The sequence below is a fragment of the Maylandia zebra genome, linkage group LG12 (assembly GCF_041146795.1).
Source record: "Maylandia zebra isolate NMK-2024a linkage group LG12, Mzebra_GT3a, whole genome shotgun sequence".
In the NCBI taxonomy this organism is placed as follows: Eukaryota; Metazoa; Chordata; class Actinopteri; order Cichliformes; family Cichlidae; genus Maylandia; species Maylandia zebra.
In genome coordinates, this window is record NC_135178.1 from 14608527 (window position 1) to 14623788 (window position 15262).

Here is a 15262-nt window from a genome sequence, read left to right on the forward strand (position 1 = left end):
TTTCTCCACCATCCAGAGGTCATGTAAGCTAGAAAAAGAGTAAAGCTACAGTGTTTCAGTGGTCTTACGCTGGTCTCCCTCCTTTTACATCTTCTGCATCTCAGGTGAGGATGCAACTTATCCAAATGTGTGTGGGGGTGGGGGTGAGTGTTTAGGGCTGGTACATGATGAGTAATTCGCATGAGAAGTTTACTTTTTCCTCGCCACCCACTGACCCGAAACAGGGACATTGATAGCCTGGAAACCCTAGAGCCACACAATTTCACTAGCAATCAATTATTCAAAACAGTTATGACTTTCTTTATGTGGCTGTGTGTGAATGTTTATGAGCGAGTGTGTACTTGTAACTATGCAGGTGGAAAGACCAAAGCAGAGGGGGTTAATTGAGCAGCCAGCCAAAGTGAATGTCAGTACTGTTTGACATATGGCTTTGTGTAATTTCATTGTGACTGAGTTGCTGGGGTTCAGTGAGAAATGGAAAAGTGACGTTTAAAAAGTTGCATTCACCTTACAATACCTGAAATACCTAAAAATACTACCAATACCAATATCTATCAGTGTCCTGAAAGCATTCAATCCATCCATCCATTTTCTACCACTTACCTGTGTTTATGTCGTGGAGGCAGCTTCAGCAGAGAAGCCCAGACTTGCCTCACCCCAGCCACCTTTTTCACCTCATCTGGGAGGACGATGAGTCATTCTCAAGCCAGCTGAGAGATAAAATTTCTCAAGTGAGTCCGAGGGCTGCCCCAGGACATCTTCCCAGTACGACAAAAAACCTTGCCCAGGAGGTATCCTAGCCAGATGCCTGAACCACCTACTCTCTACTCCAAGTCCCTGTCAGATAACTGAGCTCCTAATTCTATCTCTAAAGAAGAACCAAGCCACCTATTGAAGGAAACTAATTTCAACCACTTTTAGCAGCACTTTGAAGTGCATGTCTCTCTTTTCACGCTCCACTCTCCCCTCACTCATGGACAATACCCAGACATACTCAATTGGTGATTTCAATTTCTGTCACTGTAGACTGGATGGGCAAACTTCAAAGCACCTTTAAATATCCTCAAGACGATAAAGACCTGGTCCAGTGTTCCTCATCCAGGGCGCAAACCGAATTGCTCCTCCTGAGTCTCCCCTGCAGTACCTTGGGTACCTTGGTATCGACTTCCTTGGAAAAAATGATGAGTGTGAGCCCCCTATATTTGGGGGTCCCACTCTGGTCCCCCAGGGCAACAATCACCCCATTCTCCCAATCCAGAATCACCACCTCAGTTCATCAGGCAATGTTGCAGAGACGTGAGTCTTGTCTTGCAAGTCTTGTTCCTTTGTCTTACTGAATTCCTCATGCACCTGAATTTTCACCCCAGCTACGACTAAAGGTGCACTCCACTGGTGGTGCCAGTACCTGTCAGCTGCCCCTGGGGTTCAATAAGCCCAATAAGCCTGACAGCTCCCTTCACCTCCGATGTCCGCAGTCTGGTTGTGGGATTACCGCCACTACCTAAACCAACTCCAGAGTGGAACAGAATTCAGCCCCTCTACAGGAAACTGGTTCCAGAGCCCAAGCTTTACACTGAGGTGAGGACAGTTATATTTAGCCACTATTTCTCAACCTCATGCACCAGCTCCGGATCCTTGCCCACCCGAGAAGTAAACTGGACCCTTGATTCAAGGAGGGTAAAGGGTTCCGATTTTCTTTATTTACATACCCAGCAGTTCAATGAAACTGTTTTCCCACACACTTTCTTCAACATATATCCCCGTCATTTCTGAATAAATAGTAATATGTGCCACGTAGTATGTGTTTGAAATAAATAAATTTGGATTTAATTGTGTTTTGATGCAAACTGTTGAAGAACATACTGTAAAAGTGGTCTTGTCTGACTCCAGTATGTCTGGTTTTGAGCCTAATTCAGAGCCATTAAGTCTGTTTTGAGTCTGCTCTGTGGCTACACAAAAGTATGAATGTTTTTAAAACTTACATTTGAGCTTAAATATCCTTTTTTTTGTTGGTTGGTTAGTTAGACCTTAGTTTCTTCTTTGGATTTAGAGAGAAGGTGAAAATATTAACATTTTAGAAAGTGGCTCATACACAACAAACCATGTGATCATTAAATCAGATGTAGAAAGATTTTTTTTCAGTTAAAGAAATCACATTAATATATAATAACAACAGAATAAATGATGGATATTAGACTCAGACGATTAAAAGAATTGGATGAACTTATAGCTCATAAAAATGTAACTCTTAGATACGGAGAGATGAAATCAAGGTTAAAGAACCTGTAGAGGGTGGTGTTGCTCTACACTGAGTCCAAAGTGGATTCCAAACAACAGGAAGAGACAGGATGACACATCAACCTTCTTAAAGTTATGTTTTATAGTCACGTGACTTGTTTTCTGCATGACTGTCTGTAACCTTGTGCAGGAAAGCCCAGAGTTTCAGAGACATGACACCATGTTTGTGTGCATGTGTACAAGAAAAAAATGGGAAGGGTATCGGCTTTCTAAAGCTAAAGTGAGATGCAGCTATGAGAGTGTCAGTGAAGTGGCAAGATGAGGAAGGTTGACAAGGCTACTAGAGCAGAGAGTGACGTTTTTTGTTTTTTTTTAAAAAGCAAAATTTGTATTCTGCTGCTTTGTAGCCAGAGGTTTTTGTCACACAAGGCTCCAAACAAATGAACCGACAGTCTAAACCTGTGTTACATGAGACCTCTTGGATGATGTGGCCAAAAGCTTGGCAGCAGAATTTGGACAAAGCATTGCCAAGGCAGAGGACAGGGTATTGCAAATTTGGAGTAAAACTTGTCTAAAACAGGCCTCTATTGTAAATGAGACATTGAGTCTCAATGGAATTGCCTGTATAAGAATAGGTTAAACAATACAATAAAAACAAAGTTATCTCACCTGAGTGTGAATATAGCAATATCCCTTTCCTGGCAATCTTAAAGACATAAAGACCTGGATGGCCGCTAACTTTCTGCTTCTTAATTCAGATAAAACTGAGGTTATTGTACTCGGCCCTGAAAAGCCTAGAAATATGGTATCTAACCAGATTCTTACTCTGGATGGCGTTACCTTGGCCTCCAGTAACACTGTGAGGAACCTTGGAGTCATTTTTGACCAGGACATGTCCTTCAATGCACATATTAAACAAATATGTAAGACTGCGTTCTTCCATTTGTGCAACATCTCTAAAATTAGAAATATCATGTCTCAGAGTGACGCTGAAAAACTAGTTCATGCATTTATTACTTCCAGGCTGGACTAATGTAATTCATTATTATCAGGATGTCCAAAAACTCACTGAAAAGCCTTCAGCTAATCCAAAATGCTGCAGCAAGAGTACTGACAGGGACTAGAAAGAGAGAGCAGATTTCTCCTGTTTTGGCTTCCCTTCATTGGCTTCCTGTTAAATCCAGAATTGAATTCAAAATCCTGCTCCTCACATACAAGGTCTTAAATAATCAGGCCCCATCTTATCTCAATGACCTTGTAGTACCATATCACCCTATTAGAGCACTTCGCTCAGACCTACCATTTATCAGTTCAAACATCCAACGACATGAATGCTTTAAAAGCATCAACATCAGCTCTTCTCTGACAGCATGGTGGGAGTTTCTAAAATTGACGGCGTCTTCATTAATCCCATGCAAACGTACACCTATCTGGAACAACCCTGACATATTACAAAACAATAATATGATAAACTTTTCAGATTGGAGTGGTAAAGGAATCAAATATTTAGAACATATACTAGAAGGAACAGAATTTATTTCATTTGATGGACTAGTTACACAATATGGGATCAACAAGAAAAGATTTTTAGAATATCAACAAATTAAATCCATAGTAAAAAAGAAATTTAAACCGGGTCAAGTTGAACTACAAACACCACCAAGTGTGGTTCAATTTCTTACTCTTAAAACCCCCAAATTACTATCCAAAATATACAGAATGCTTTCTAAAACAGATGAATCAATATCACTTCCTATTGCAAAATGGGAAGCGGATTTATCAGTTAACTTAGACCTAAACTTCTGGTCTCAGATTTGCTTAAAAACCTTTCATCTAATTAGAAATCCCAGTCTTCAATTAATTCAATACAAAATATTACATAGAGTGCACTATACAGGTCATCGGATGTTCAAGATGGGCTTTACGTCTACCAACAACTGCTCACACTGCCAAACCAATTCACCGGACAATTATATCCACGCTCCTTGGTTCTGTCCACCAGTTCAGAAGTTTTGGCGCGAGATATGTGAAGACTTATCGAAGTGTCTGAAATGTAACATTCCAACTTCCCCCTTAGTGTGTTTGTTGGGCAGCTTAGATAATGTCACTTCAGAAAAGAATATCGCCCATATGGTTTTCACTGCCCTATGCATAGCCAAGAAAACAGTCCTCATGAACTGGAAAAATAAAAATAATCTTAATTCTAACCAATATAGAAATTATCTATTAGATTACATTAGTCTTGATACAGCCTCTGCCACCACATCAGATCAATTGCTCTGGGCTCCTTTGATCAGCTCCATCACCTAGTGGGGGTGGGGGGTCATAGTTTGGTCCCGCCTTCACTGTTGTGATTGGTGTGGGGGTAGGGACAGGCTTAGGGCGTCGGGGGGTTCCCCGGAGGCATCTTCCTTGGGGGGCTCAACCCGGGGTAGCGGTCATGTCCGGTTAGGGGCTCTGTTGGCTCTCAGGTGACTGTTTCCTCGCGGCTGCGTGCAGCGGGGCTAGGGGAGGGTCTGTGCTGACGGACGTGGGTTACTGACCTGGTAGCCTGGCTGCCCCTGGGTGGGTCCGGGATGGGCGTGAGGTTCTGGGGGCGCTCCGTCTCTGGGCTGGGACCCGGACCGGGCCTCGGGGGCTTGGGTCCTGGTTGGTGTGTTGCCGGGGTTGTGGGCGGGTGGGTGCATGGGGGCCCAGCCCTGGAGCAGGGTGCCGCCGGTGCATCGAGCCACCTGGGGGGCTCTTCAACTGGTGGGGGAGATTGTCACATCTTGCAGGAGCTTTCTTCTCTTCAGGAACTCTCTGCAGGAGGGGGAGATACAGGAGAGGTGGAGGAAGATCTCAGCCTGGGTGTTTATTGTCTTATGTAGTCTGGAAGATGAGTGGATGGTGGGGTGGGTGCAGTTTTCTCTGTGGTGCGGTTGGGTGGACTGTCCCGGGCTCTGTGGGGCCGGGAGGCGCTGCTGCACTGGGCCCAGGTCTGGATGGGCCTGGGCCCCCTTTCCCTGGCGGGTCGCGGAGTATGGGGGTGCCTACTGGGGTCAGCGGGGGAGCTGGCCCCAGGGAGGGGTCACTTGCCCCTCCCTTCCTTCCCTCCCCATCTCCAGCTGCCTCCCTCTTCCCGCTCCACCACAACCACCCACACATGCAGGACCTTGGAGTAGGGGTATGTCACCAGGGTGCAGAGGAGGCTACCCCCCCCCCCCCGTCCCCTTCTGGCTGCCTCTGCCTCAATTTTATCCCACAACTTAGACATTCACATTACTCACACTCTCATTACACATAGGATCTTGGGGGTGGGCACGATACACGGAATCCAAAGTACCATCAGGGTGTACACCCCACCCCTGGCGTCGTTGCCCACCTCTCAATTTTAAATACACGTAGACATTGAGGGCTAGCAGGAGGGACCATGCGCTTACCTGCTGCTCTCTGGCAGGTAGCTCCAAGCCCTCCTGGGTTTTAAATGCACCTTAAAACACACATGCATCAACACTACAATGAGCGGGTGGAGGGAGGTTTGGAGTCTTCTCTCACCCCCATTCTCTGCGACCTGCTGGAGCGGGGGGGCTAGGAGGAGGAGTTGGCCGTCCGACTGCGGTCTGGAGTGTTGGGCCTTCCTGCTGCTGCGGAGTCGGGGCGGTCTGCCTCCCCCCACCGCAGGGAAAAGGGTAACACCACCTGGGTCTGGGTGCAGTTCCCCCCTCCAGGGGCAAGGGTACCTAGACCCGGTTTGTAGAGTACGCTTGGGGAGTGTGATCGTGTGTACAGTGTCTCTTTATGTCTGTCTCCACGTTGGTTGAGTGTGGAGTAAGTGCATATGAGAGCATGAGGGTGGGAATGGATGTTTGTATCTGTGTGTGCCTGTATGTCTGTGTCTATATGTCAGGTTGGGTATCAGACGCCACCTCTCTGGGGACATCTCAGGCCCTCCAAGGCTTGGAGGCCTATCTCCCCCTACCACTACCTCCCCTGCCAGTGGCGGACTCCCTCAGACATCGGTGCGTTGGTGGTTCTTTGTGTCCGGGGATGGGCGTCCAGGTACACACCGGCTCACTCCTTGGCGGCCGCTTATCGGGGCCTGGAGCCTGGGGCTCGCTCGGGCCACTTCGGAGGTGGGGTGCCCCCGGCCTCTCGGCCTGGGGCTCGGTCACTCAGGCGCGGCTGGCTGCCGGCGGAGCTCACGGGCGCGTCACTGCAACTCCCCCTGGCTTCTGCTCCGCGGCTGCTGAGTGAGCCCTCATCTGGGACTCTCCTCAGCTCTCTCTGGGACAGTGGCGCGGCTGCCCCTCTGTTGGTCTTCCTTGGTCTCTTGTGTTCTGGGGGCCTCTGGATGTCTGGAGTTTTGATCTCCTCCATACCTGCTTCATGCCCTGGAGGACGGGGCTGTGGCCCCCCCCCCCCCCCCCCCCCCCACACCCTCTAGCAGATTATTACATGAAGGAACCTTTTAAAAAACAAAAAACAAGCGCGTCCATGCTCACAGGTGTACACACGGGTGATCACACCCACAAACTACACCCTTTTTGGCTCCTACCTCAAAGCACACTGTGTTCTGTTGATCTTATGTGCTGCACAATAATGTTTAATATTTAGTATTTACTGTCATATTCCCATATATCATTGTGATGTTGTTTATTCTATTACTCTTGTTCTCTTCTGCTTGTTTTCTTTTTTCTTTCTCAGCAGGTGATCCAGGTGATTGATATATGCATTTTTTTTTTTCCTGCTCATTCTGTTGGTTTTTGTCTTTTGCCCTTCTCCCCCGTCCCTCTTCTCAGCTGTTTCTCTTTCCCTCTTTCTTTCTCCCCTTCTTTCCCCCAGTCAAGTCTGTCCCGTATTCAGTAAGTGAAAATAAAATAAACAATAAAAGGTGAATCAAATGGACCATTACGGCAAGGCTGGGATGGTCAATTTGGTAAAGTAAATCCATTGGGCATCTTTGTTTGCCTTTAGACAACAATTCTGATGGCAAAAGAGCCAAACGGGACAGGCAAAAAAAAAAAAAAAGAGCACTTCGCTCTGCAGGCCTACTTGTTGTTCCTAGAGTATTTAAAAGTAGAATGGGAGGGAGAGCCTTCAGTTTTCAGGCCCCTCTTCTGTGGGACCAGCTTCCAGTTTGGATTCGGGAGACAGACACTATCTCTACTTTTAAGATTAGGCTTAAAACTTTCCTTTTTGCTAAAGCATATAGTTAGGGCTGGACCAGGTGACCGTGAATCCTCCCTTAGTTATGCTGCAATAGACGTAGGCTGCCGGGGGATTCCCATGATGCATTGAGTTTTTCCTTTCCAGTCACCTTTCTCACTCACTATGTGTTAATAGACCTCTCTGCATTGAATCATATCTGTTATTAATCTCTGTCTCTCTTCCACAGCATGTCTTTTATCCTGTCTTCCTTCTCTCACCCCAACCGGTCGCAGCAGATGGCCGCCCCTCCCTGAGCCTGGTTCTGCCGGAGGTTTCTTCCTGTTAAAAGGGAGTTTTTCCTTCCCACTGTTGCCAAAGTGCTTGCTCATAGGGGGTCATATGATTGTTGGTTTTTTTTCTCTGTATCTATGAAGCGCCTTGAGGCGACTTATGTTGTGATTTGGCGCTATATAAATAAAATTGAATTGAATTGAATTGAATTGAATTGAATTGGCAGAAACATAAGGGAATAAGCAATTCACAAGATTGTTGAACTTCAAAGCCTGGTGTGTTGAGATACCTACATTAAGCAGGATAAGTTTAATGAAAGAAGATAAAGAGATAGTAGTTTACGTCACGTTTAAAACAATGTCCTGAAAATTTTTAGGTGTAAGAAAAGTATGTATCATCTTATATAGAGTTAATACAGATCATCAGAGGCGTGTCTGAGGTGTGCAATTAAATATTTTCTGCATAACAAAGGTAGGAGATACCTGTTAAGAATATCTATTTTTTGCACAAAAGGAAGCACAATGCATACAGCCAGAGGCACATGACAGATCACAAGACAGAGATTCAGTTACGAAGGTGTGATACGGTAAGCAAGAAAGTCCTGTCTGACAGATACAAAAGCTGTTCTAGAGATACTTCCCTGCCTGAACCTCACAGCCAACATACAGGTATACATATTAGGTTGTAAGTACTTGGAGAATGGCACAATTTTTCCAATTTTGTAACCACAGTGGATTCAATTTTCAGATATGAGGATTGCTTTTAATACTCGGTCAATGACTGCCTGAAGTCTAGAATCTGCGCACTTCACCAAATATGTTCTGCTAGGTCTTTACTACAGCAACCATCAGTTGCTGCTCACTTGTGGGTCTCTACCGCCCACCTTTAATTTTTGTCTTCAGTAATTGCAAAGCATGCTCTGTTGGGTTGCAGTCAGGTGACTGTGTTGACCATTGAATAATATCCAATTTCTTTACCTTGAGAAACTCATCGGTTGCTTTTGGAGTTTGCTTTGGCTCATTATTGATTTGCCCAGTGAAGTGTTAGCTAATCAGTTTTTGGAGCATTTAGCTAAATCTGAGCAGAGAGTATAACCCTGTACACTTCAGAATTGTATCTTTCTATTTCTATTAGCAGTCACATAAAAATAGTAAATACCTGAGATCCTGTTCTACTGGCAGCCGCACATACCAATGCTGTAACGCTTCCTAAAACATGTTTGATAATGTGGTTAATCTTTCTTCTGTCCAAAGAAGAACCAGTGCAGCTTCGTTTAGATTTGTTCTGGCAAAGTCTAATCTGGTCTTTCTGTACTTGAATTCAACCATTGGTTTGGACCTTGTTGTAAACCAAATATTCTATAAACTTGTATTTCAATTAATGAAGGTCTCTCTTCATTGTAGACTTTGACAATAATAGTTCAATGAGACTGTCCTCAACTTGTTGGATATTGTAAAGTGGTTTTCTTAAAGAACGAATTTGGCAATCATTCACTTTAGTTGTCTTCCTTTTTCTTCCAGGACTTTTGGTCTAACTGATCTTACTTGTGTCCTAAAATTTTGCTGTATATTCGTTTGGATTACTCAGTCTAAATACAGATTCCATCATTTGCGTCAACATCTCTTTGAGCCTCATATGAGCATTCCAAGAATTGAACTTGCTCCCAAATGCAAGTTCAACACTCACTGGGAATCACTGACTGCAAAGTTTGTTATGGAATAATCAGGGAATAAAGTTACCTTGCTATGAAACTGCTTGTTACTCATTACTTGTAGATTTAAAGCATATTCAAAAGCAACACATTCACATTTATTCCAGTACAAAAATGATTGTGAAACAAAATTTAAACAATTTAAAGGACTCTGAGAGCAGCAGTTGCTACTGAATGCAACCAATAGAGACCAAAATGAAACTTATTAAAAACTTGGAATTTGTAAGACACAAGTGAGCTGATGACCGGTCATTTTCTCTTAGATTTTACTCATCCAGCAAAACTTGAGAAGCTGCTTAAAAGACAATTTTGCCAAATGGCCAAATGCAGTTAAGATTTTGTTAAAAATAAAAGATGAAATGTTTCAGGTCGATGAAAAAGAAAAAAGACTCGGAAAAACAGAAAAACATGCCCACTTTGTTTGGGGGAAAGGTGAAAGCACACTTTTTGTCCTCAGCACTACTGCAAATTCCTCAGACAACCCACGCCTTTCTTGCTATGAGTTGGCATTGTTTACCGCTGCACCACCATGCTTTCTTAGCATGTGGGAGCAACAAGCCTTAACGGTTCAGAAGCCTGTACAAACAAGCCCACCTTTCATCTTTTTTTAGCTTCACACTGTCTAAAATATAGTATAGATGACATTTAAGAATAAAAAAAATGGTTGGTTGCTGGAAAATATTATATATATAAAAAATATTTGTAAAAGTATACAAAACAAAACCCAAAAGAGACATATTTACTGGGAATAATAATAATAATAGAAATTATACAGAAATATACATAAACTCATACATGTCTAAGAGACTGAGCGAGTGAGCATGAAATGATAGGAGCATGTTGAAGTGCATGCAACGCAGAGTTTATCTGTGCATTTCTGTTGCTCTTTAGTTAAACAGCCAATGTAGATATCAGTGTGCAGGCGTTAGACAGTGATTCATCATTTGATAAAAGACTACTGAGACCTGCAAACTGCCCGCATGTACTGTATGAGTCAAATAGCATTTCTGTAACAGAATATGTCTGTAGCCAAGCCCCCTGTCCCCTAATGCAGGCCAGAGAAAAGCAGCATAGACTTAGAGGAAGGATGTCTAGTGAGGGTTACAGGCACTGTACTGTACTATGCCAAAATAAATATGTGGAGTTTTTGTGTTTGTGCGTGTGTGTGTGTGTGGGGGGGGGGGGGGGGGGGTCTATTTTAGAGAAGCATCACCAAAACCAGTTCTTTTCCAGCTGTACTGGGTAATAAACACAAATTCGTAAACACTTTCTGCAGAAAGCCTGCCTGTGTTTCCCTGATAACAACAATCTACCAGTGAACTTTGTATAGCATTTATTTTGCCTGAGTTGCACGACTGTTGACACTAAATGTAAAGCAGCAGGAGGTTTTGGCCCTAAGGGTAAAACTTGGCTGTTTTTGTCAGGGAGAAAGAAGAGAGCTGAGAGGACAGTGCAAGCTAATCCAGGTGTGACTCAGACTATAGACATTTGCCAGGGGGGACTAAAAATGACGTAATCATTGTAAACAGAGACCTGGCATATAAGGATGTCTAAGGCACAATGTTTGATGTGCACTTTCAATAGATTATTTACCCCAAAGACTATCTGGGATGAGTGACTGCACCTGAGCAAAGATTAGACCCATTTATCAATAGTACAGACTGTAGAAAAACAGGCGTCTTTAAGTGTTGCTGTTGGCATTTTGCCAGGATTAATAGCAAGTCTTTACTACTTGCCCATCTAGATGTTTCCCTGTCTTGTGTTTTTTTCCCTCAAGAAATTCCTTCTTCCTGTTTCTGGGTGTTTCTGAGGAGGGGATTTGACTATTTCTCCAACACGGAAATAAATGCTTAAAAAAATACCTTCACACTGCAATATATCAAAAGCAGGCAGAGGGGGAAAGGGGAAAATAAACGGTTTACATGGATGAAGAGAAAGTGAGCTGCTCAAATTTGCACACCATGTTCACGGGCCAGCAACAGATGTGTGTAGGTGTGAGCGAGAGACAAACAGAGAGCATGGTAAGTATGCGTGAGTAAAGCAGCGTCATCGAGCAGGCAAGCAGGCCTTGGCAGACTGTGGGTGTTTTTATGGGTGGGACTTGGCTGCTGCAATTGACAGATTACAGTGGTGGAGGCGTGGCTTGCCCTTGCAGTCAGAGGAGCACGTGGCTAGGCCCGTCTGCACGAGGGAGCAGCAACAAAGACCAGCCAGTCTGGGCCACAGGACATCTGCTGCACACCAACACACACACACGCACACATGCAGGGGTTCACATTTGATCACCACATGCAGACATGTGGTCAGGTCATACATAGAGTGTCTTATATCAGCTGTGAAGGGCAAACCCACACAGAGCCTGTAAATGGAAACTGATTTTTTTTTTAAATGCATATGCATCACCTTTTCATTGGCCTTTTACATGAACCATGTGTGCACAAGTCTATACACACACTCCATATTAATCCAACAATTACCCAGATACCCGTGTACAGTGAGGCCTGTGTGTGAAGAGGAAAGAAGGAGGAGGAGGGACTTTAGATAGAGACTGTGGTGGGAAACTTTTGGGGAACTCCTCCCTGCTCACAAATAACAAGAAGCACATTCACGAGAGGTTCAGGGGAGGTGTGCAGTACCAGAACAAGCAACAGACTCAGTGGTCCTTAATTTGAGCCTGTTGTGCTGCTCATTCTTCCCCTTTAATAGTTTGAGTCTCTTTAATTTTCTGTCTGCCTATCTCTTGGAAGCATTCTCTAATTCCAAAGTGCTTCACTGAATGTTTCCTGAACATTTTCAGCAACAGGAATTTTCAGCAAATCTCTCCCTGATCTCCCACCACATCAGATAGACACAGTCTGTTCATGAAAAATGCTTCTCTTTTTTTTACTGTAGACCACACAAACATCTACACACAAACAGTACCACCCCCTTCTTTATGGGGGCTGCGCATGAAGCCGAGCGTAGACAGAGCAGGGTAGGGAGATCAAGTTTAGAACCGATGGTTTTAGTCAGAGCTTATCAAGCCCCACACACAGCTTATGTAAATGGATAAGCTGCCATCTCCACCACTAGCCCCTTTATCGACAGTGTCTCACCACACCGACGCCAGACACAGGCAAGCTGTGCCTCTGTGTGTGTTTGCACATGCATGTGTGTGTGTGTGTTTGTGTTGGGTCGACCAATATCTGCCTAGTAACTACAGACAGACTGCTCCAGATTCACATAAGTAATCCTCACACCCTTACACAAACACACACACGCACAAGAAAACACACAACAAAAGAAAACAAAAGAAATTGTAGGCATCTGTTGCCACGGCAGCATTGTTACTCAGCCCCTCACGTGTATGACATGTTAATGTATAAAAAAGGGACATACTGCTTCAACAAACAGATACAAAAGCCTAGCTATGACAGCGAGGGGGATGGGTAACGATACTCAACACCTCCCACTCTCTCCTCGGCTGCCCCCTCCTCTCACTGAAAACCGTGAACCTTCACATACTGAACAGATATACGTTTCAACACATGCTCCTTCTCGTCTGCTCCCTGCAGGGCTGTGTATTAACACAACACATGCGCACAAAGACCTCAGTGTAATCCCAGTCTTCCATCCACCCTTCTTCATTCACATATGAAAAGCTTTCGGGCTAATGTCAACAGAGGGATAGTGCTACACGCATGTATGTACACACAGAAGACCATTAGCATGAAACTGCAGCGTGGTGGGTTGCCACAAGCACTGTTTTGAGCCTGTGTTGTAATATGTGAGCTGTGAGTTAAACTGTAACTGGAATCTTTTTACTGAGGTTTGATTAGAGAAGAAAGACCGGGTTATAAAGGCTATATAAAAGAAGTCATGGTCATCAAAGCTTGTCTTTCTGAAAATCTCAAAAGATAATAAAACTGTGATGCCACGTGATATTAACTTGTACAAAAAACACGCTGTTTTATGATAATGTAAGGAGTCTTCCTTAGGGTTTGTTGGCATGCATGCACTATGTTCCTTTAGTTATGTTGCTTATTGGAGATCAGTTGCTTTATTAACTCTCCAAATCACCCAGTCAAACACAAAGCATTTCAGTCGTTTCATGATTTTTACCTTTCTTCTTTTAAAATACTTTACTCTTAAAATATACCATAAAAATAACGAGTAAATATGCAATCAAGTAAACCTGTCCAAATGGACACAGCACAGGAAGCTAATAAAAGACAAGTAGGTCAGACCACAAGCTGTCCTCTGTTCATCTGTGTATGATGAAACCAGTTTTAGCAGCAATGTTTCCGCATGTGTGTGTGTGTGTGTGTGTGTGTGTGTGTGTGTGTGTGTGTGTGTGTGTGTGTGTGTGTGTGTATAAGAAGGAAAGAGAAGGACTTCCCCTTGAAAAAGTCAGCTGAAGATCAGCAGTCACTTTTGCTTTCACTTAGCTACCACCATTTTTCAGTTTCCATATAAAGCTAGTTTGAACCGGATCAAACACACTGAGAAATCTCAGTGATTTCCAGACTTCTGTAAGCTTCTAGATTTCCACGAATCGACACACAGAGAGATGACAACATCCCCCCGCCCCAAACACAAGCTCACACCACCCGACTTCAACACTTTTTTGTTTTTTTCAGCTCTGACCTGTAGTGCCTGGGGATTTGTGTGATGTTATGCTGACAAGGTGGGAGGGGATATGTAGAGACTTGTTAGACCTTAAGGCACAGTACCCTATGTATGTACTTAATTATGTAGTATGACGCATTTGCAAGTGAGTGGAGAGTACAGGTGTATTTTGTATCATAAAAACAAATCCAGTGGATGTAATGCTCTGGTGGCTGTTGATGTAAAAACAATGGGTTAAGTCAATTAAAGCGACCCCTCAAACTTTGTGTCAACTATTTTGTTTCACTATAAACATTTTTTACCACAAGGAAAGACTTTATTTTAGAAATACTGAGGGCCAAAGTGCCTTTGCTGCCAATTTGACATTTGACAAGCCACCAAAAATAATTTATAAGATGTTTTCTACTTTTAGTAAATTAATTTAACTGGAATATTTAACACAGCTACTTTGGTAATATAGCCTTACCCATAATGGCACAATTTGGACTACTACTTGTATTTGTGCAGAATAAGATATTTTGCTGTTCTAAAAGCTCACTTTGAGTAATGTTTTGTGACTAAAATCTCTTTTCAGTTTCTTTTATAAATTCCCAGAAATCCCACTAAGCTCTTTCAGTGGTCACAGTCCAGTAACTAGCGCCAGCCTTTATTATTTCCTCAAGGCATTATTCTAACAGATGTACACCTTTAAAAAAATTCCAATCTTATGGTGCTGCTCACGTGTTTTTCTTGAAAACTTCCCCAACATCAACACAGGTGCTCGGGTGTTTTTCTCTTATACAGCTATCTTTGTGAAGACTAGTTTGACTCGACAAAATAGTTACAATGTCTGAACATTTTTAACTTCATCCACAATTTGTAAGAGCTGTTTGATGTTAGCAGTTTTGATTTGAAATAGGGTTAAAATCAGGGCCTAACGACTGACTGGGCCCTCACTGGGCCTAACAGTATTGATAATGTCAAGGTCACTATTTAGTATCAGTAACTGGGACATTAGCAGTTTGTAGCCAAATGTTGTGAAATGAGTCCGCTTGGCTTGTCTCCTGGAAAACATGTTTACAACCTGTACTTGCTTTGTTCTTCTGACAGAAATAATCATAGGCCATGTGAGTAGCAGGAGGGGCGAGGCTGTCACATTAATAGTGCCATCTCACAGATAAGTGTGTAGAATCTTCTACAAAGAGGCATCACGGATCACGGACCTGCATTCTTCTTGTTTTAATTCACTCATTGTCAGCACCATTATTCATTCATCCTATCATTTAGGTGGATTACTCAATATGG